Source organism: Poecilia reticulata, chromosome 6 (assembly GCF_904066995.2).
Source record: "Poecilia reticulata chromosome 6, P_reticulata-male-v2, whole genome shotgun sequence".
Classification (NCBI taxonomy): domain Eukaryota; kingdom Metazoa; phylum Chordata; class Actinopteri; order Cyprinodontiformes; family Poeciliidae; genus Poecilia; species Poecilia reticulata.
In genome coordinates, this window is record NC_088835.1 from 31,256,986 (window position 1) to 31,278,069 (window position 21,084).

Here is a 21,084-nt window from a genome sequence, read left to right on the forward strand (position 1 = left end):
AGAATCCGACCTGAGCTGCTCACACTGCCATGAAAAGATCAGGTACAGGTCGCATTACGTCAGAAAGATCGGAATTGAGTCACTTCCGGCTGCAGTGTGAACGCAGCCGGAAGTGACCGATCACAAGTCTCTCTCCTGACCACTTCCTGCAACAAGTGCAGACATTTTCAACTTTATGCACACAGTAAGTAAATCAATCAAAAAGCAGCTAAAATAAATTCCCATCTACTTTCTCTGACCTGGACTCGATGCATTTTGCTGCCCCGACAGCTAAACGTGTCCTGGAGTCTCTGCTGACGCGACAAGAAGAAAGTTAATTTTTCACAATAGAACAATTAAATAATTGAAAAGTTTATTTCAGGAAACACATCATGTCAGGGGGGGGCTGCATAGTGGGGCAGTTGGTAGAGCTGTTGCCTTGCAGCACAAAGGCTCTGGGTTCGATTCCCGGCCCCGGTCCTTCTGCATGGAGTTTGCATGTTCTCCCTGTGCATGGTGGGCTTTCTCTGGGTACTCCAGTTTCCTCCCACAGGAAGTTAGGTTAACTGGTCTCTCCAAATTGCCCCTAGGTGTGAGTGTGTGAGTGCATGGTTGTGTGTCTCTGTGACCTGTCCAGGTGACCCCGCCTCTCGCCCGAAACGTTAGCCGGAGATGCACCAGCAACCCTCCCAACCCCACTGAGGGACAAGGGTGCAAGAAAATGGATGGATGGACATCATGTCAGAAAAAACTCATTTTCATTTTGGGCCTTAAAGGGCCGGTTGTGGCAAAACGTATTGATAAAACTATTAACAAACTGTTTAAATATTATTAAATATCTTTTAATGTCTTAAATTCATTATAAAACGTGAGACGGCCTTAAACATGTTAATCACAGTTTTACTTTTAAATCTCATTTTTCTCATGGGATTTTTTTGTCAGGCAGAAATATGATCTTAATGGAAAGTTTAGTTTTCTTTGTGATTTTCTAAACATGTTTTAAATCTGACCAGTGGGCTTCGTCAGGATTTTACTGACCAGCAGCAGCAGCAGCAGCTCCTCTTGCTGAAGCTGAGTTTCTGCTGGCAGTCTGAGTGGGAGCGCTGTCAGTAAATATTTGTCCCTGCGGAGGTTTTATGACCATAAAGTTTGGAGAAACGGAACAAACAAACCATCTGTGTAGCAGTGAGGACCAGTAATCTCCTGGGTGATGAGTGAGATGATTTATCAAACTTCAGTGTTTGACCCAAACAGTTAAAAGCGTAATTTAACGGTTTTAGTTAACCCATGTTTGTGTGTTTGCCTGGATAAAGCCGCCGGCAGCGGGACGGTTCGGTGGGAAGCCCGTCTGCCAGGAAGAAGCTCTGAAATATTAGCGGAGAGTCGGATGGAGAGGGTGCAGTCTTCCACATCAGAAGGCCTAATCCTGCTTCCCACAGACAACAATCCATCACCGGGTGAAATGATTCATGAAGCTGGAATCCAGCTCTTCTCTTCCCTCTCACCCGAAAATTATGTTGCTTTTTATTTAATGAAAACTCACAAAAACTTCCTAACCAACCGTTGATGTTGTGCCAAACGGCTGGACCTCACAAGAAGAGAATCTTCTAAATAATAAATCTATTAGTTCAATTAATTATCTAATCTGTGTCAAGTTTTTTTGTTTAGAAAAGATAGTTATGCCCTCGTTAGTAGAGAGCCGAGTCTGTTTCAAAACGTCCTCTTGTTACATGAGAGTCATGATCCCGGCTCTTCTGATCAAATCTATTTACAAAGATTCAGATATTTGAGAGCTTTCATGTCTGGGAGGATTACCGTATTTTCTGCACTATAAGGCACCTAAAAACCTTTAATTTCCTCTAAAGCCGACAGTGCACCTTATATATGGACCAATATGGAGCCACAACAGGCCTAGCAGCTACAGTAAGCAGCCGCCGACTTCATTTTCCCCCGTAGAAGAAGAAGTGCGCGGTGCATGCTGGGATAGTTGTCAGAACGCTGGTTTGTTAATAAAGTTTGATAATACATTTAAAACCAGAGGGGCGGAAGGAAGAGAGACAGAGACTGCGGCGGCGCCAGCGTGTCGGTTGGTCTGTTACCCAGAATGCAGTTGGGCACAATATCACAACACCGTGAGTGAAACAACGACTGGGGCAGCTACTATATAAGATACTCAGGGACCATTTCTTTACAAATGTAGATGTGTAATAATAGAATACAAATCAGCAACCCAACCTGAAGCGTCTATTCTATGCGCCTTATTTATGAAAAAAGTTTTGAAACGGGCCATTCATTAAAGGTGCGCCTTATAGTGCGGAAAATACGGTAAGTACTTTTTCTGTAATGCGCCATGAAACATCCTGAACGAGTCACCAGAGCAGAAACAGACAAAGTTTCTCTGAAAACAGAGATTTTTGTTTCTTTTAGCTAAATCTACTGGCTGAATGGAGAAAACATCACAGGATTTAAATAACAGTTTTAAAACTGTAAACTTTGAATTTGGGGGATGTAGGGTAAAGTCACAGCTGATTAACAGAAACTCCTGGCTACTTATTGAAGATGATCTTTGTTCGCTCCCTCAGGTCCAGAATGTTCCTCTGAAACTCTCAGGCCTTTTTCCTCACTAATCTGCAGAGTCCTAACATGCAAATGTCCATTTCTTCTTCAGATTAGTTTTATTTCCATGTGTTTGACATCATTAGAAAGATGAGAATCCACACTCTGAACATCCCGAGGCAACACTTGTTCCGGGTTTTGTCACATATTTCACTGATAAATGCTCAGATTGTCTTGTCTCTCTGCTGAAGGAGTTCGTATCAAGACGAGTATTTTTCATTTTTCATCTCTGCCAGCGGTTAAAGATGAAGACGGATTCGTTTATTATCGTTGTCTGTCATGAGACGGCCGGCCTGCTCTCCTCTGTCAGAGCTGATCATCGTCCTGCGGACACAAAGCCGGTCGGTCGAAATGTTTGGCTGCAGCAGGAGGAGACAGAAACAATGAAGATGCTTTTTATTCCCCATCAAACACATTCATTCATTGTTAATTTGTCACTTTTAATAAGATATGGCAAACATCATGTGAAGCAGAAAGCAGCACTTATATTTTATTTATATTCTGCAAATAGGATATAACAAACACACAGAGTATTGAAGCTGATGTACAAAGCAAAAAATAAAAAGTAAAATCAGAAATAGTTTAAGGGATGGACAGTATGAGCTCAGATGGAAATCCAACTTAAAACAACCAAATATAAATATATTAAAATGTTTCTGTTGTCGAGTTAAGCTGTGGAATAAATCTTTAAATAAAACTATAACAGTTTAAACCATAAATAAAACCATAAAATAATATCTGAAACCTTCATGATGGTGATTTATTTTTTAATCTGATTCTTTTTTCTCTTGTTTGGATTTAATTGTTGATTCTGTGTCTGAGGCCATATTAACAGAAACAGCTGAATGGATTCAACCTGCAACTTTTCAAATATGCAACAAATAAATTATTCCATCCATTTTCTATACACCCTCGTCCCTCAGTGGGTCAGGAGGTGCTGCTGCCTCTCCAGCTAACGTTTCGGGTGAGAGGTGGGGTCACCTGGACAGGTCACCTGGACAGGTCGCCAGTCTGTCGCAGGGCAACACAGAGACACACACTCACACCTAGGGGCAATTTGGAGAGGCCAGTTAACCTGACAGTCATGTTTCTGGACTGTGGGAGGAAACCGGAGTACCTGGAGAAAACCCACCATGCACACACACACTCACACCTAGGGGCAATTTGGAGAGGCCAGTTAACCTGACAGTCATGTTTTTGGACTGTGGGAGGAAACCGGAGTACCCGGAGAAAACCCACCATGCACAGGGAGAACATGGAGACTCCATGCAGAAAGACCGGGAATCGAACCCAGAACCTTCTTGCTGCAAGGCAGCAGCTCTACCAGCCCAAATAATTTTATTTATTTTTTATTTTTATTTAATTGATTGCAGTTGGAGTCTTGAGTGTTAATGACTGTGTGTGTTTCTGGGGTTTGGATCAAATATTTAACAATATGACTTAAAAAGATCTTACATGACTCAGCATTTATGTTTGTGAATGCATGAACCCTGTGATGAAGTGGTGAATGTTCATCGTTTCAGCTGCAGCTTAGCATCAGGAAAAGGACCAAAAGGACAAACTTCCTGCACTGAGGGCAAACAGCAGCGAGTGGAGAGAGTCTGCAGCGAGAGGAGCAGCTGAATGTTGGCGTTCACACTGACAGCTGCTGCACAGCGGGGAGCTCAACCTGCGGAGCCGGGCAGGAAGCGCCCGCAGCGAGCGGCTGAAACGGCCCAAAGGGTCATCAGTCCCCACCGACCTACTCGGCACAGAGCGTCCTGACGGACACAACACCTCACCTGACCGCCATCATGAGCAAACCACTCACAAACCTCCAGCTGCTCAAACATCCACCCTGAAAACGGAAGAGCAGGAAACAGCAGCTCTGTAAATTCATTCATTCATAGAGCAGATATGCCTGGATGAACACTGAGCTGGAAATGGGTCCAGTTCATTTTCTTTACAAGGTTAAAGTTTAAATTATACATTTAAATGAGTTTAAATCATGTTTGCTGCTGTTTCCCATGAACAATGAAAACCTGTGGGAGATGAACTGAGACACCAAATGATTTTACTGATCTTAGCAGAATAAATAAAAAACAATAATCCAATATGGCAAGACATTAACAGCAGTAATGAGCAAAGTAGAGAAATTAACAGGAGCAAAAATATCAACTGGCAGGAAAAACTAAAGTGATTCTGATGCGTCCCTTACATGATGTATTTTCTAAGTTTATGTATTTCAGACATCTTACCCTGTCACTGCATGCAACTGGACACAATACCAAACACAGAGACTCTTTATACTATGTTTCAAATGTCACCGTATCATAAAAACGTCAATAATCTGTTATTGTAAATCTAGTTTTCTAACATTTTGGATAAAACATAAAACTGGACACATTGAGCTAATGTCAAAGTTCTGCGTCGGTGACGTGGTAAAAAGCCTGAAGATGTTTTCAGCGCCGCAGCCGATCTGATTCCTTCACCATAACTCATGTGTGACCCGCCCACATGGGGCTACAACATCTAAAAAAACGCCTCATCCCAGCCACAAGAATGCATGAGAGCAGTGTTTTCAATCACATGACTGCAGCGTCACACAGCTCACTACATTTAGCTTCTCTACACTGAAAGCTGCTCATTGTCTTTTACTGCTAAGTTTTCAGACCAGAAATCCTAGAAAACAAGACGAGCGACAATCTTTTCAAAATGATCGAAGTAAAACATCCTGAGTTGAAGGTGATGTGATGAAGAGTAAAGGTTCAGCAGAGTGTGTGTCGTTCTGCTGCTGCTCTTCCCATCCCAGTGTTTTCAGACTCTGATTTCTCCGGGGGGGGTCGCTCCAACATGGCTGTCAGCTTGACTCTGGCTCAGAGTCGGGAGAGTGGCCGCTTTCTCCCGGGGAAGACAGCGGGCTCCCCGGCCCAGCTTCCTGCCCTCCACAGAGGGACCGGGGGCCGGGCTGGGGACCGGGGGCCACGCCAGGGCCCAGGACGGGGGCCGGTCTAGGGGCCGGGGGCCACGCCAGGGCCCAGAACGGGGGCCGGGCCGGGGGCCACGCCAGGGCCCAGGACGGGGGCTGGTCTGGGGGCAGGGGGCCACACCAGGGCCCAGAACGGGGGCCGGGCTGGGGGCCGGGGGCCACGCCAGGGCCCAGAACGGGGGCCGGGCCGGGGGCCACGCCAGGGCCCAGGACGGGGGCTGGTCTGGGGGCCGGGGGCCACGCCAGGGCACAGGACGGGGGCCGGTCTGGGGGCAGGGGGCCACACCAGGGCCCAGAACGGGGGCCGGGGGCCACGCCAGGGCCCAGAACGGGGGCCGGGCCGGGGGCCACGCCAGGGCCCAGGACGGGGGCTGGTCTGGGGACCGGGGGCCACGCCAGGGCCCAGAACGGGGGCCACACAGAGAACAAGGAGCCACATTGGAAGTGATATTTCCTTTCAGAGCTTCCGCTCCCCTCATTTTCTCCTCGTTATCAGGATGCCTGGTGCCAGACGGACATTTTGGTCCAGCTGAGTGAATGATGAGTTACAAAGTGCAGACAGAAAACTGAAAGTGGCACCGGATCGCTTCGGGACGGGGAGAGAAACTCGCTCTTGCTCTGCAGTCTGCTCTTGATTAGACGTGTCCAGAACAGCAGAATCCTTCAGGTAGAGTCAGTCGTCATGACAACCGACAGGTGAAGTGAATTCAGCTGTTCATCTCTGCATCAGGTTTATTTTTAAAATTATATTTCTCACAAGAAACATCATAAGTTCAAAACAACCAAACATCAGAAGAACGAATTTAAAACAACTTTAAGAAAAGCAGCAACATTAAATGATTCTTCTTACTCTTAATAAATTGTTTGTTTTTGTTTTACGTGTTACTTAATATATCGAAGCCTTTTGTAGAATATTTTCATTGTACTTTTTTATTTAGATTTATGGCCTCTATTTTGTATTTGTTTATATTTGTAGTTACTTTTATTTTTTATTTATTTTAAATGTATGTTTTAGGAATAAAAAAACCCACAAAAACACAAAACTAAATTAACTTGATTGTTTCAATCATACATTTTAATTATTTTAATCTATATTACAAAATTCAATGTGTTTTTACTCATAAGGAACATGGCAGAGGACAATTAAAGAGAGCATTCTATGCGCCCTTCAGGAGCTCCGTAGTTTTTCAATCATTGTTATAAAACATAAGTTAAAATAAATTATTGAACTGTTTTTGTCACACTCATCTTTCTGATTGGCTGCCAGTTAAACTCATCCAGCTGTTGCTAGCGCAGCTAGCAAGCGCAAAACATTTCTGACAAGAAAGCGCCTGAAGGAACTGCCCGCCTGTAGAGGGCGCTGCTGCAGAGTGAAAAAAAGTAATAAACATTCTAAAAGTTGATGTTTCTTCACATGTTTCGTAGCATCGGCTTTGGGTTTCACTATAAGCTGCAGAGCGATCCCAAACCTAATCCTGTTCACGTCTCAGCATGCGGTCCCGGCCCGGCCCGACCCGACCCGTCAGGCCTCTGCACCATCACAGCGTAAAGACAAAGTTTCATTAATGGTTTTTACAGTGCGCTGCTCTGTGGCCACAGAGCGACGGCAGCTGGATCAGGTTGTGCAGCCACAGCAAGGAGCTGCTGGTACTTCGTCCCTGAAAACAGAATCTGGAGGAGAATAAAAACCAAAGTCTGCAGGGTCACCGAGAGACCAAACGGTTTCCCTGGGGAATCGGGGATATAGGAGACTTGTACACAAGCATTCCAGCCATTGCAGTGTTTACATGTAGAAACCACTCATCCATCTTCTCAGGTTTAATCTTGCACAATGTTTACAATGAGAGTTATAGATGCATGTTTTTCTTACCACCCAGCGTGATCTTATAGCTGAGGATTTACAGCGTCTCTCTGCTGCTGCTGCTGCTGTTTACAGTTCAGACGAATAAACTCCACCTGTTGACTGAAGCTACAAGCAGCTGCAAACCGTCAGACACTCAGGACGTCCCAGGAAGTATCCAGCTCCTAGCAAAATGTTTAATATGTTTTTTATATCTGTAGAGAAAAGACCATTGGGTCACAATTTTTAAAGAAAGGTTACGCTCAAAATGGGACGACAGAAAATACTTCAGCTAGTGTGAAAGATGGAGGTGGCAGCATCATGGTCTGTGGTCATTTTCTCCTGAGGTTCAACCTCCAGGCGTCGCTGGAAATAACTAAACATATAGCTTTATAAGCTAAATATTTAATTAGTAAGCTAAATACTTAGCTTATATTTGTAAGACCCAGCTTTTATTTTGATAGTCCACTTCTGGTTATCAGCGAGTGAAATTAGCTACATATTTAGTTCTGACAGTGGTGGAGAAAGTACTCAAAAAATTTACTTAAGTAAAAGTACAAATACACAGACAAAAATGTACTTAAGTAAAAGTCAAAGTACCACATTAACATTTTACTTAAGTAAAAGTAAAAAAGTACTGGCTTTTAAAAATACTTAAGTATTAAAAGTAAAAGTACTTGCTGAATGCATTACCTAATCGCTAATATCATTAAGTGTACCGATCGTATTTAATTTCAATACATCAATAATGTGCCATTTTAATGAACAGCCACAGATAAAGCATGTTTTTATTGAGTTTACTCTGTAACATAGTTTAGACTAAGATATGTGCATCATCATTTCAGGGATGGAAACATCTGGTCTCCTGTCCTAACATAACATGAACTTCACTTTTTTTGCCACACATTTATTTTGAAAGAAATCCAACTGGCAGAGGAGGACATGGAACCAAGGAGCCTCGTAGCAGAGTTGTAGTCTGGACCACCGAACCCAAGACCAAATCAAAACCAGCACCCCGCGCTACATGACAATAACATTAAATTTACCTATCAAAATTGCTTCTCAAATTGATCTGAAAGATCCACTTTCCCATAAAACCACCTAGATATTAAATACTTAGAGCTGAAATAAATTTAACCAGTATCAATTCAAACTCTTCTTCATTCTGTTTTGCTTTCATCTCTGTGCCACAATACACAGAGGTCTCCTGCCATCCCTAAAAAAAATAACGCACTGTGCGGTTGCCCATATTGCCAATGTCAGAAATAATAATTGTCTGCACCATTAAACATAGCAATTAACAACGCTCAACTATGAACACTGTCCAAGGCCCAATAAGCAAGAAGTAACCAAGCAGGAGGAGCACCGTGACTGTTCTCATCCTCCCTCCTGCTGCAACGTCTGCCACCATGACAGGAGATGAAAACAAAGAGCAATGAGCATGCTCTGTGTTGCTACGTTCTTGTTTTATTTATTCGCCAATATAAAGATATTTCAATTAAATAAAATAGCTACTGCAGTGTAAGCAGAGCATTACAAGAACAAAGAACGGCTCTCAGTGAGGCTTCAGCACTATAGGACTTAGTCAAGATCCGTCCAGAAGAATCAGGTCGTTCCTGAATGTCATCACTATATTGCACTTTGGTCACAGCGTTGTCCCATATCTGCGACACCTCAGTCAACACCTCCACACAGTAATTCAGCGCATGAGTGACAACTGTTTTTCATCGCAGATGCAACATGTGTCTCAGTCAATACAGCTAGCTTTGCTAGCATCACGTCCACGGAGCTTACCTTTCTTTAAGCTTTCCTTCCAAGTGACGCTAAAAGTTGGACGAAGTCCCACCGTCTGTGAAAGCGAAGCGCTGCTGATTTTACATGTCGCCATATCTTATGATTTATGCAGCGCTATTATATTACTGACGCTCAGAGGAAACCACTGCGCATGTCTGGAGCTCCGCGTGCGAGTAAAGGTGGAGCCGATGGGTGACAACAGACACTAAGTCACGTTATTGCTTGGATTTTACGGCGCCACCTTAAATCCCTGAACTTCACATTTTAACGGAAAAAAAAACACAACGCGACTTGGATGTAACGAGTAACGCGACAGTTTTGTAGAAATGTAGTGAAGTAGAAAGTACAGATACTTACTGTAAAATGTAGTGGAGTAAAAGTAGAAAGTCCCCATTATTAAATCTACTTAAGTAAAGTACAGATACACGAAAATTGTACTTAAGTACAGTAACGACGTACTTGTACTTCGTTACTTCCCACCACTGAGTTCTGAATACTTAGCTTCAAACTAAATGTTTAGGTAGTGAATTAAAATTATAAATGAATAAATAATGTGGTGAAAACGTGACTGAAAAATGAAGCCAAATGTTTTGACACCTGAATAATTACTGCTAATTTTTGTCTGTGTAACTTTCCAATGGCGCCTCATCGGTTTCGATGTTTCGATGAAATTCACCATCACCTCTTTTAGCACAATGTCACATTATCTGTGAGAAACTTCTTGGCATATTTTATCACCAAAAGCTGATATTTCACCAAACCTGTGTGCAGCAGGGGGAGAAAATAAAAGAGTTATAAATGACGGGTCTGTCTCATGGTCATGTTGCAAACAGTTTCTCTTGAGTTTGAGAATTAAAATAGATTACGCTCTAAATCAAAAGTGACTCAGGAAAACAACATGGAGGACCTGCATGCAGACACATAAAGACCTTATTGATCTCATCTTCCACGTCCTGCTGATAAGTGAAGCTTTACTATGTCACCCAATGGGCTGTGACAGAAGGAAAACTCTATATTAACTATATTTAATCTATATTTGCTACAATCTTTGGGGAAGATGGAGGTAAAGTGTAATAAAGTCATTGGAATATGGTGTCAGTCTCAGCACAGCATGTTTTTGTTGCACAGTCCAGCACATTAACCCAGAGGACAATGATATATTACTGCTTCTGAGCTGGCTAACGGCTGAGCTGCGTGTTTCTGCTGATAATAATCAGAGATATTTCTGCAGCGCCTCCTCCATAAGTCAGTGTCGTACCTGCTTTGGTCCCTGAGTTTCCACTCGTGTGGAAACCTCACACCCACTGGGCCAGGCCCAAGCAACAGAGGAGAAACAATGCAGGGACTGTGATTTTTCGCAAGATACTCGGTGACAGGACAGCAGAGGGGCGAAGGAGAAACCGGAGACGGAGCTCATTATGGCTGGGTGACCCTAAAGGTCAGGGACAGGAAGGAAGCAGGAGGACGCAGCCCCACACTGAACAGGACTCTGTTGTGCTTTTAAGCAGCCCGTAAACTCTGTGGCTTGTGTTAATAAGACAAAAATATCCTTAAAATAATAAATCTGATGTACGGTTCAGGCCAGGATAGAATACAATTAATTAATAATCTGTTAAATCAACATATTTCTAGTGTAAATAAACACAACTGTAGAGAAACTTCAATTGTACAGGATTGTAATACAGTAGAGGAAAACAATTCCATTATTTTTTTTAATTTGTCAATATTTAAAATTTAAATTCATAATGTCATTATTTCTTATTTCCTGTCTTTATGTCTGATCAGATCCTGAAGTCTGATTGGTGAAGCTGCATCGCGTCAGCTGTCGACCAATCAGATCGTCTACAGCAGTGTGAGTCCCGCCCCCCTGACTTTCACAAGCTAGGCTAACAGGATACACTGAAAAAACACAATAATAAATACATAAATATGCAACAAATCAAGACAGTTCAAAATTAAACGCTTTATGTTCAGATTTATTTTATTTTAAAAATTATTTTAATTAAAACTATTGTTGGATTTTCAGGTTTATTTACATATATCAGATTTTTTTACTATTAAATATCACTATTAGTTACTATACTGTAAACTCTGCTTTACCCATTCAAAACCTTATTTAAAATGCATTTTCTTATAATAAATTACTACTGAAATTTGATCTGCATCACTATTAAACAAATATGTTTGTAAAGTTGATGCAGGAAAATAGACAGAGAAAGAAAAACTGGATCAAAAAGAGGGATGGAGGATGCAGACAAGAGAAGCCACATTCATCTTAATTAAGACTAATTAGGACTAATTAAGAGTAATGAGACTATCAGGCTTTGTGACTATCAGGTTTTGGAAGAAATGTAACTGAGTTCAGCACAGCAGAGGAAGATTACTGCAGAATATCACAAAACCTGGAAAACAATCGGCTGCAGAAACGATCATGTTTATTCTACAAAGAACTGCGAGAGAAAATGAAGGAGCTTCAGGAGCAGCAGTTTGCTTTAATAAATGAACTTAAATCATGTAGCTGCATCAGAGGCCAACAAAAACTGAATCAAAACCTTTTGATGATAAAATCTAATAATAAAAAGCTGCATGTTCCTCCATCAGTCCTGCCTGCTTTGTCTGGTTGGAGTTAGCTTCTCTGTTAGCAGCTTCATGACATCATTCATCCTTTTTAACACATTTAGAAACTTTTCATTTCTCTTTTCTTCCTCACCTCTGCAGATTTATGTTCAGGGAGAGAAAATATTGCAACGTTTTCAGGAAATAAATGAATTTATTCACGGTGCAGAGCAGCGACTCTAACTTTCCACCCCATGATCCCCAAACAGCAGAAGATTCTCACACAAAGCTGCACAACATATAAACATTTATCCCTTTGAGCCACTGATATGTTCATATTTCATGCATGGGCAGTTAAAAATCAATCAATCAATCAATCAATCAATCAATCAATCAATCAATCCTATTTATTCAGACACAATTATGGTCCATAAAACAAGAAAAAACATCGTCTCAGTTTTAATTTCAGTTTGTTTTTATTATTTTGAATGTAGATTATTTTCTATTTTCTGTGAAAAAGTAAACTTATGAACTTTTCAGTATTTAATTAAGATATTTAAATAATAATTGTGTAAAATTAAAACATTTTAAAGGAGTGAAATATGACGGTTCAATGCTTTCCTCTGCCATTTCCCTCTCCCGGCAGGTGTGCGCAGGCAAATCATTCCCCAGGGGCTTGTGCACATTTTATTAGTTCCCCCTTCAACCAGGACATGGATGAAGATGGAGGATCTGTTTTCACATCATGGTGTTTTCCTTGTTTGAGTAACTATTGGGATTAAATTAAAATAATCTAATCTCTGATTGTTTTGGTTTCTTCATTTAATTTTGCAGCTTGTAATATTTTCCCCAGCCTGTCAGATGTTCACGTTGGTGTTTTCTTACTGCTTCACTGAAATTAAAGAAGCTGATGCCAATCTGAGATTTCCATGCAAACATGACAAGCATATGACACAATATTTGTAATTTGTAATTTGTAATTTTTGTAATTTGTAATTTAGTAATTTATTTCAGACAAACCTTTCACCGGCAGTGTAGAACAAACACAAAGTACATAATAAATTTCTTGAAGACACATCACATCGGTGATTATGAGTCTGAAAAGGAGTATGAAGAAGTATAACTTATATAATCATAACCCCTTTTCCAGCTGTAATTTATCACATTATTTTCAGTTTCCAATATCCTTCCTGACAAAATGAAATAATAATTGTAGTAATATTTCCTCAGCCTAATGAAAGTACTGCATACACACACATACACATTTGTACACATACATATATACATATTCACATATACATACACCTATACACATATACATACATACACCCATATACACACCCATCTGCTTATATACTAAATACACAACTATTTACATACCTTTATACATTTACCCACACCTGCACAGACCTGCACCCACTTGATGAAATCATACTTAGAGTTTTAATTCCCAGCCAGGATTTTCCCCCTTGTTCTTCCTTATACCTTTGAATAATAACTATTTTGAGACCTTTCTTAAAATATCTCATGCTTGGACTTTGCTTCAGCTCTTTAGAGAGTTTATTCCAGATCTTCACACCAACACCAGAAATGCACATTATTTTCATTGTTGTTCGAGCCTTCAAAGTTCTGATAATTGAATAATATTCTGATAATTGAATAATATTCAATTATTATTACTTTAGTTTAGCATAAATGCTGCCCCAAACCTTCTGATTTTAGCTGAATGCAACTGCAACATTGTTATTATAACTAGGAATGACTGAGAAGATGAAAACATGACGTAAGAAGAGGGAACTTTGTGTTTTCAGGGGATCCGGGCGGCGGCAGCTGCAGGCGTTGGCTAATGTTGTTAGCAGCAGTTGTGTCACTGAGTAATTGGTCTAAAGTAGTTTGACTTGTTGGTACTGAATTAAGTGTTTGTAATGAAATGAGGCCCAGACAGACTCAGGCTGGATCTCACAGCAGAGCGATGAGGTCAGTGTCTGTGGGATTAAATATTCTGTACTTGGAAATATGACGGAGTGTTGCAGCCAGACTAAGAGCTCAGCATATTTAAATTACGAAACGGTTAAATAAAAAGCTAAACTACCAGAATAAAGTCATTCAATTACAATAAAAAATGTAACTTTTTTTCCATTATAATGTAATAGATTTATTCTGGTATTATTTCAACTTCGTGCCTCTTTATTCTTGTAGCATTGCAGCTTAATAATACATTTCATTTAATGTATTTTAGAGTTTGCCACAATGTTCTTGTGGTTTATTGTTAATAATTTTAAAGATTAAACTGTAGAACTGAAGACAGATCCAGATTTAATCAGAAATTGATGGTGAATAAAAACCATTCAGATTCATTTTATAAATGCGGCTTTCAGTAAAACCTCCCAGATTCAGAAAGCTTTCCAGCGAACATGACTAACGAAGGAAATCCTGCACACAGATGACAGCAAGGCTCTCCTGCATGCAGAATGCAGCGTTTTACTGGAAGGAAGTTTAAACAGTGACTGGAAAAACTTCAGCCTCTCATGCAACACAAGTTCAATCAAAACAGCCTCTGTGCATGCGGGAACGCTGCATGGCTCACTTGTTTTTGAGGTCTAACCGATGATTTGTCATGAAGTTAAATAAAATAATGGTGCGGGTCACTTTGTGAAACAGCTTTTTGAGTTCTTACCAAAAATAACCATTTGGAGTATCAGTTAAATCATCTTCTGTTTCCACAATTTAAAGAATGAAAGTGATGTTAGTTGTTTTAAAGAACCTGTTTTAGGGGGGTGATATTTACTGTAACAGAGTCGGTCTCCAGGTGAAAGGTCAGCAGCGTGACTGATGGCGCGTCAGGGATACAGAGCAGGATATGAGCAGTCCGTCAGAACTGAGTGTGAGGCCTCTGCTCCCCGTTTTCCTCCAGAAACGGATCGATCCGTTTCTCTGAGTCATTTCCATTCATCTCAGAAAGACACAACAGACTGAAACTTCGCTGGAAACTGGACCTTTGAGTTTTGTTTTCTCGTCCCAGTAGACGCTGCACCTGTCTGGCGTTCTGATTGGCTGAGATTCCTTCCTGGAAGAGCAAATCAGCTGAGTTAACAAATGAACTGTTTACTTTTCATGAACATAGAAAGTTCTCCTGGTTCAGTTTTTCTGTTTCTTCTTCTCAAACCTCCAGTCGGTCATGGAGGCCCTGATTCTGACCCAGGTTCTGGTTCTGCTGGATGTTTTTACCTGTTAAAGGGAGTTTTTCCTCTCCACTGTCGCCACATGCATGCTCAATATGCGGAAGAGGAGGAATAGGAGGCTCAATAATAGGCTCAATATGAGGAACTGCTGTAAAATCAAGCGATTGCCTGTTGCTGCATCCAGGAGGAGTAAATGCTCTGCTGGGTTCGTGAGGTGGAAACGTTTTAAACTCATTTTTATTAATGAGTTTAATGACAACTTGCATCAGCTGGACTGGATCTGTTCCTCCAGACATTTGCTGTGAATTTTCTCCATAGAAATAAATGAACAGAACTGAATATAAATAAACTGATCACATTTATCTTCTCTCTCTTCATGGAGTTTGTTCTCCATGTTCTCCGTGTTCATGTGCGGATTCTCTCCAGGTACTCCGGCTTCTTCCAGCTGCAGAAAAATAATCAGGCTCTTTAGACTCCAACTATTTTACTGATGATTAATAATCGACATTTAAGACACACAAGAACATTATTAAAGTAAATTGGCCTGTTCCAAAACTATTCCAATAATTAGTGACTCCACCAAACTATTTAATGTATTTTACTTGTATTTTTTTTGTATAATCAGAGTTTATTTTCCATGTAATGATCTGAAGGAATTCCTTTGTGTCTGGATGTGAAGGATACTTGATGAGGCCGGTTTGGGTCCCAGGCGGAGCTGTGACATTTCCTCTGTGTTGCTGTTCTGGTCCTGGAGAGCGGAAACTGATCCGAGAGCAGCTGGTTGGTCTCGGTGCCTCTGAGCAGCTGATGCTTCTCCTCAGTGTAAATATGTGGCTCTGTTTGGGAAATACAAGACTCACCCTGCTGCAGCTGACTCACGCTGCATGTCAGCTTCATGTTCTTGCACTGATTCACTAAGAAATGCTGTTTGGTTTAGGCTGGTGGTGCCGCGGTTCTGAGGTTCTGGAGTTTTGTTTGAGTTCTTTTTCAGCCCAGCAGCTGATTGCCACCTGTTGAGGGGCGGGGCCAAGCCAGCTGCACCTGAACCTCGTCATGCTAGCAGGATGTGAGGAGCTTCATGGCGTTTTGCTCATATTTCACTCTTGTTGCTCCATCAAACTCACCTCAAACACCCAAAAACCCACCAGAACTGCTCAGAACTGGTCCATAAAAAACAATATAACGCCATTTTTATCACCTCTTCCTCTTCACAGACGTCCTCAAAGAAACATTTCCATCTAACATGACAGAAAATATTAAGACAGGAACGTTAACTCAACTATTTCAACACATTAATGTCTTTTTTACATAACTGGGAAACTTTCCATTTCCATGCTTGTGGAATAAATCTGATGCAACGGCTTCATCCGCTAACAGCGATGGACGACAAGGTCACTTCTCTTTTCCTCTGGGAGTTGATTTCTGTTTCTAAACGATCTGATTGGACCCTGGAAAAAAAAAAAACTTGTGTTCTGGTTGTGCTAAAGAGAGTTAGCCTGTCAGAGAAGCTATGCTAGCCTAAACTAGCATCTCAATGCTAAGCATGTAGCAGTTAATGCTAATGAATGACCAGGGCTTCCTAAAACTGGAAATCTGAATGTTTTTAGGTGGAATTCAATCTGAGCAGCGCCGCAGAAAAACGGTTCTGGGTTTGAATCCCGACCCAATGACCCGTTTTGTAACAACAGACAGATGAAACCATGGATGATGATGATGATGATGATGATGTTATTTTTGTTGTACGTATCTGTGTCAAACCAAAAATGTAAAAACGCCATCCCTTCGTCAAACTCTGGTAAACATGCATTCACTGTAAAACCCAGAGTTTTCTCAGTTTCCACAGCGAGAATCTTGGCTGTGATTCGGACGAAGACCATCCCAGAAAATCACCTTTCAGCCGTTTTCTGCTGTAATGCAGTTAATCACAGCATGGCTTTGCTCCGTGTCCCTGACAAACACTCTGACAGAAAGCAATGCGGTTCAAGCTAACAACGTGGTCACCAGGGCTCAGCCAGGCAGAAAATACACTATCACTTTAAAAACATAGGAGAATGGATCATAAAATGGGTTTGGCCTGAAAGCAGCAGCGTACAATAGAGGAGCACAGCGATGACAGATGGCCTGTGGAAAAGCTGCAGTAGCAGGCTGTGAAGTGGCGACCATCCAGACTGGGTGAAGCTGATGGTATCTCCAAAACTCTAGCTGCCAAGAAACTGATGGATCGCTGAGCAAAAAAATAAAAAATCACCTCTGGAAGAACTCAGATATGGAGACAGTTCTCTAATTTATCAAAATGCATTTTTAAATGAAAGGTTTTGTTGGTTAATTAATGAGATAAATTATTTGTGGACGTATAGTAGTTTATCTTATTGCAGGGGCTGCAAGAAATGAGTCAGATTCCACTTAACGTGGTTAAATACTGACATCTGGTGGATGGTGGGGGTTACTACAGGTTACAGCTAAGTGATTGGAACTAAATCGATACTAATACGTCATCTATACTTTTTATTAAGTGTACCACAATCAGCACCAGTTCGACAGCAATCTGGGTTGTTAAGATTTTGTCAGTTAGTTCTAAAAAACATCAAACTGCTGGATAAAATGGATCATGATGAGACAAATAATTCAGCTCCACTCCGTGAATTATTGATGTTTTTGGTAAAGCTGGTCAAACAGTCAGTTTGTTTCTGTGAGGCAGTGTTCGGCTAATAGTATTTATTTATTTATTTATTTATTTATTTATTTGTCTAATTGGGACAGTGTGCAGACTATCCCGATCTCCAGTGTTTGTCTGCCTTCCAGATGTTTTAGCCCCTGAACAAGCTGCACGAATAATAAATTACTCTCTAAAATACATTTTTTTGAAAAGCATAGTCTTCTCAAGATAAAATGCATAAAATCATACACACTCTCTCTCCAGGCTTTTTCACATTAAATTTTCATCTCCACGCTTTTCAAGGCTGCGCTTCATTAAACGTCCATATTCCACATGAATCTCCCACTTGGTGTAAAAAGCTCCACGAGTCTTTATTATTTATGTGTTGGCAGGATTTCTGTCCGGAGGAACCGGAGGAATGTGATGACACGTCTCAAGCATAAACCAGAAACTCTCAAAACAGCTGAAACACTGAGAGCTTTTAAATCTCAACTTAAAACTCACCTGTTTAGAGTTGCTTATGGCTAAATTAGGGTTAGAGTGAGTTTTGATGTCTTCCATGTTTTTATGTCTTTAATGTTTTTAATGTTTTTAGATCACGGGTACAAGCGGCCGAAATGGGTTTCCTCCTCCGCAGGGTGGCTGGGCTCTCCCTTAGAGAGAGAAGCTCGGTCATCCGGGAGGGACTCAGAGTAGAGCCGCTGCTCCTCCACGTCGAGAGGATCCAGTTGAGGTGGCTCGGGCATCTGGTCAGGATGCCTCCTGGACGCCTCCCTGGTGAGGTGTTCCGGGCACGTCCCACCGGGAGGAGGCCTCGGGGAAGACCCAGGACACGCTGGAGGGACGATGTCTCTCTATGGGAACGCCTTGGGGTTCCTGGAGGAGCTGGAAGTGGCTGGGGAGGGAAGTCTGGGCCTCCCTTCTGAAGCTGCTGCCCCCGCGACCCGACCCGGGAAAGGGCGGAAGAAAATGGATGGATGGATGTTTTTAATTTCTTCTTCTTTCTTTTCGACGTTTTAATGATGTAATGTTTTTTTGTTTTTTTATTTTTATTTTTTTAATCTCTCTCTTTCTCACTGATTATTTCTGTTTTTATTTTAATTATGTAAAGCACTTTGAAATGCCTTGCTGCTGAAATGTGCTGTACAAATAAAATTTGATTGATTGATTGATTGATTGATTGATTGATTGATTGATTGATTGATTGATTGATTGATTGATTGATTGATTGATTGATTGATTGATTGAACCTGAAAAAGCCTGAATGACAATCAAACTTTCCAGCTCATGGAATAAAACTTTTCATCATTATTTTAATCATTTCTAATGTATGTAAGTGAATAACTAATTATTTAATTTAAAAAAAAATACATATTATAACTTATTTGATATTACTGATATGTATGATGAAATAATTTTACAAATAATAATAATAATGACACATTTTTCATTAGAAATATTAAAAACTCATTTGGTTAAATTAAGATGCTTTAATGACTTTAAATGATACGGTAAAAGCTCTAAAAGCTGCAGTGATGTGTGACATGCTGTGATCTCAACAGTTTTTACTGTAAAACAACTGATACCAGAGCAACATGTCACTGAAAAGAAAAAACTGAAATTATATTTTATTTATGGGCGTTTCTTCCTCTGCAAAGAGTCCAGGATCCAGATCATCTCACAGTAACATCTTTATTTATTTTACATTTATAAAAATCTTTTCTAGCTTCTGAGCTCTGAGGCTTGTTGGTTTCACAGAGTTAATGTGACTCTTTGTTCGGTTTTACAGTGAAACTCTAAATAAAATGAGTTTTATGTGGTTCCACGCTGGGGACAGTAAATATTCCTGACAGGAGACGTTGTGCCAAACGGTGAGCAAAGCGGCTCTCTGGGTTCTGCACATGTTTCTGATTCTGAGCATCAAATGAGTTGAAATAAAAATGTTTCTTTATAAGGTTTTCAGCTTCATTTTTATAATTATGTTCAAAAACTAGCATGACTTAGGAGACGTAATCCTGGTATAATATACAAAATACATTTAATTTGTTTTATGTTCGTCATTACTGTATTTACTTTTAGATTTAACAATAAATTAACTGTTTATTTGTTTTTTGGTTAATGTTTTCAGGTGCTTCAGCTTTCCAGAATATTGAAATGTTTTTATTGTTTGTCTGGTATTTTCTCATTTGTTTCTGTGGGAACTTATAATTTACTGTAGCTGCCTAACAATTATTATTATTATTTATTTGCTGTGCCATGTTTTATGTTGTTTGTTTTCATTTCAATGAAGCATTTTGAAAAGCTGCTGTTGAAAGAAAGTGAAAAGAAGTTTGTTGTTTGCTTCAAGAAGACAGAAAATGTCTTTTGGTCGAATGAGACCAAAACAGAGACTTGGAGCTAAAACCAGAAGTTTACATACACTGAATGCAAAGATTCGACCGTTTTCTTCTCACCGACTGTTTTATTTCTGTTTGCCAAAAACAGAAAACCTGCAGAGAACATTTTGTAGGGATTTTTGTTGTAACTCTTCTTGAATTTGCATGAATTTGCTCAGAATCTGGTTTTATTGGGTCGAACCTGTTGAGTTTCTTTCCTCCAGCTTCTCCCAGCAGTTAACTGGAGTTCTGGTCCGTTCATCTGGACAGAACCGGTGGAACCGGGTCACACATGGTTTTAGATATGCTCTCAGTTTGTCAGTAGGGTTCAGGGCAGAACTTTGTGAAGGACATAGACTTTTACTTACTGTGGGTCGTTTTTAACCCAAAACTTTACTTCCCGCTGATGTCTTCAGACGTTGCTTCAACGCTTCTGCATAATGTTTTTCCCTAATGATGCATCTGTTTCAGGAAGTGCACCAGTTGCTCCTGCAGTGAAAACATCCCACATCATGATGCTGCCGATGACGGACATCATGTCCCACGTCGGTCCCGTCAGCCTGGAGGACGTGTCTCCAGAAATGAAGGTTTTTGTTATTCTTCCTCGCTGAGCGGCAGTGAAACCAGACAGTTTCACTGGAGGCAATGACGTCTGTTCTGGGTTCAATCTGCACATTTTGGGCCAGAACCCGTCTCCTTCCTGAACGCCGTGACGGTCGGACGCTCCCGTCATGTTTATGGTTGAACAGATGAACTTCAAGCATCTGGAAATTGTTGAGGTTTGTGGAAGAAAACCCGCATTTTGTATGTAAACTTCTGAATTCAAAGAAAGTTTTTAAAAAATTCTTGCCATGTTTTCTGGCTTTTTGTTGATTCTAACTGACGTGAAATGAGAAACGTTTGGTCTGATTTGACTCCAGACATTTATTTATTTATTCATATATTTATATTGCTTATGTACATTTTCGGTTCCAGATTTTTCCAGATTTTTATTTGTAAAACATATTTGGGTAACTTGAATTTAAAGATCTGTAGTCATGGCAACCAAAATGCATCACACTGAACCGGAAATGTTAAACCGAATCATTTTCCCTGGACTTCACATACATACACACTTT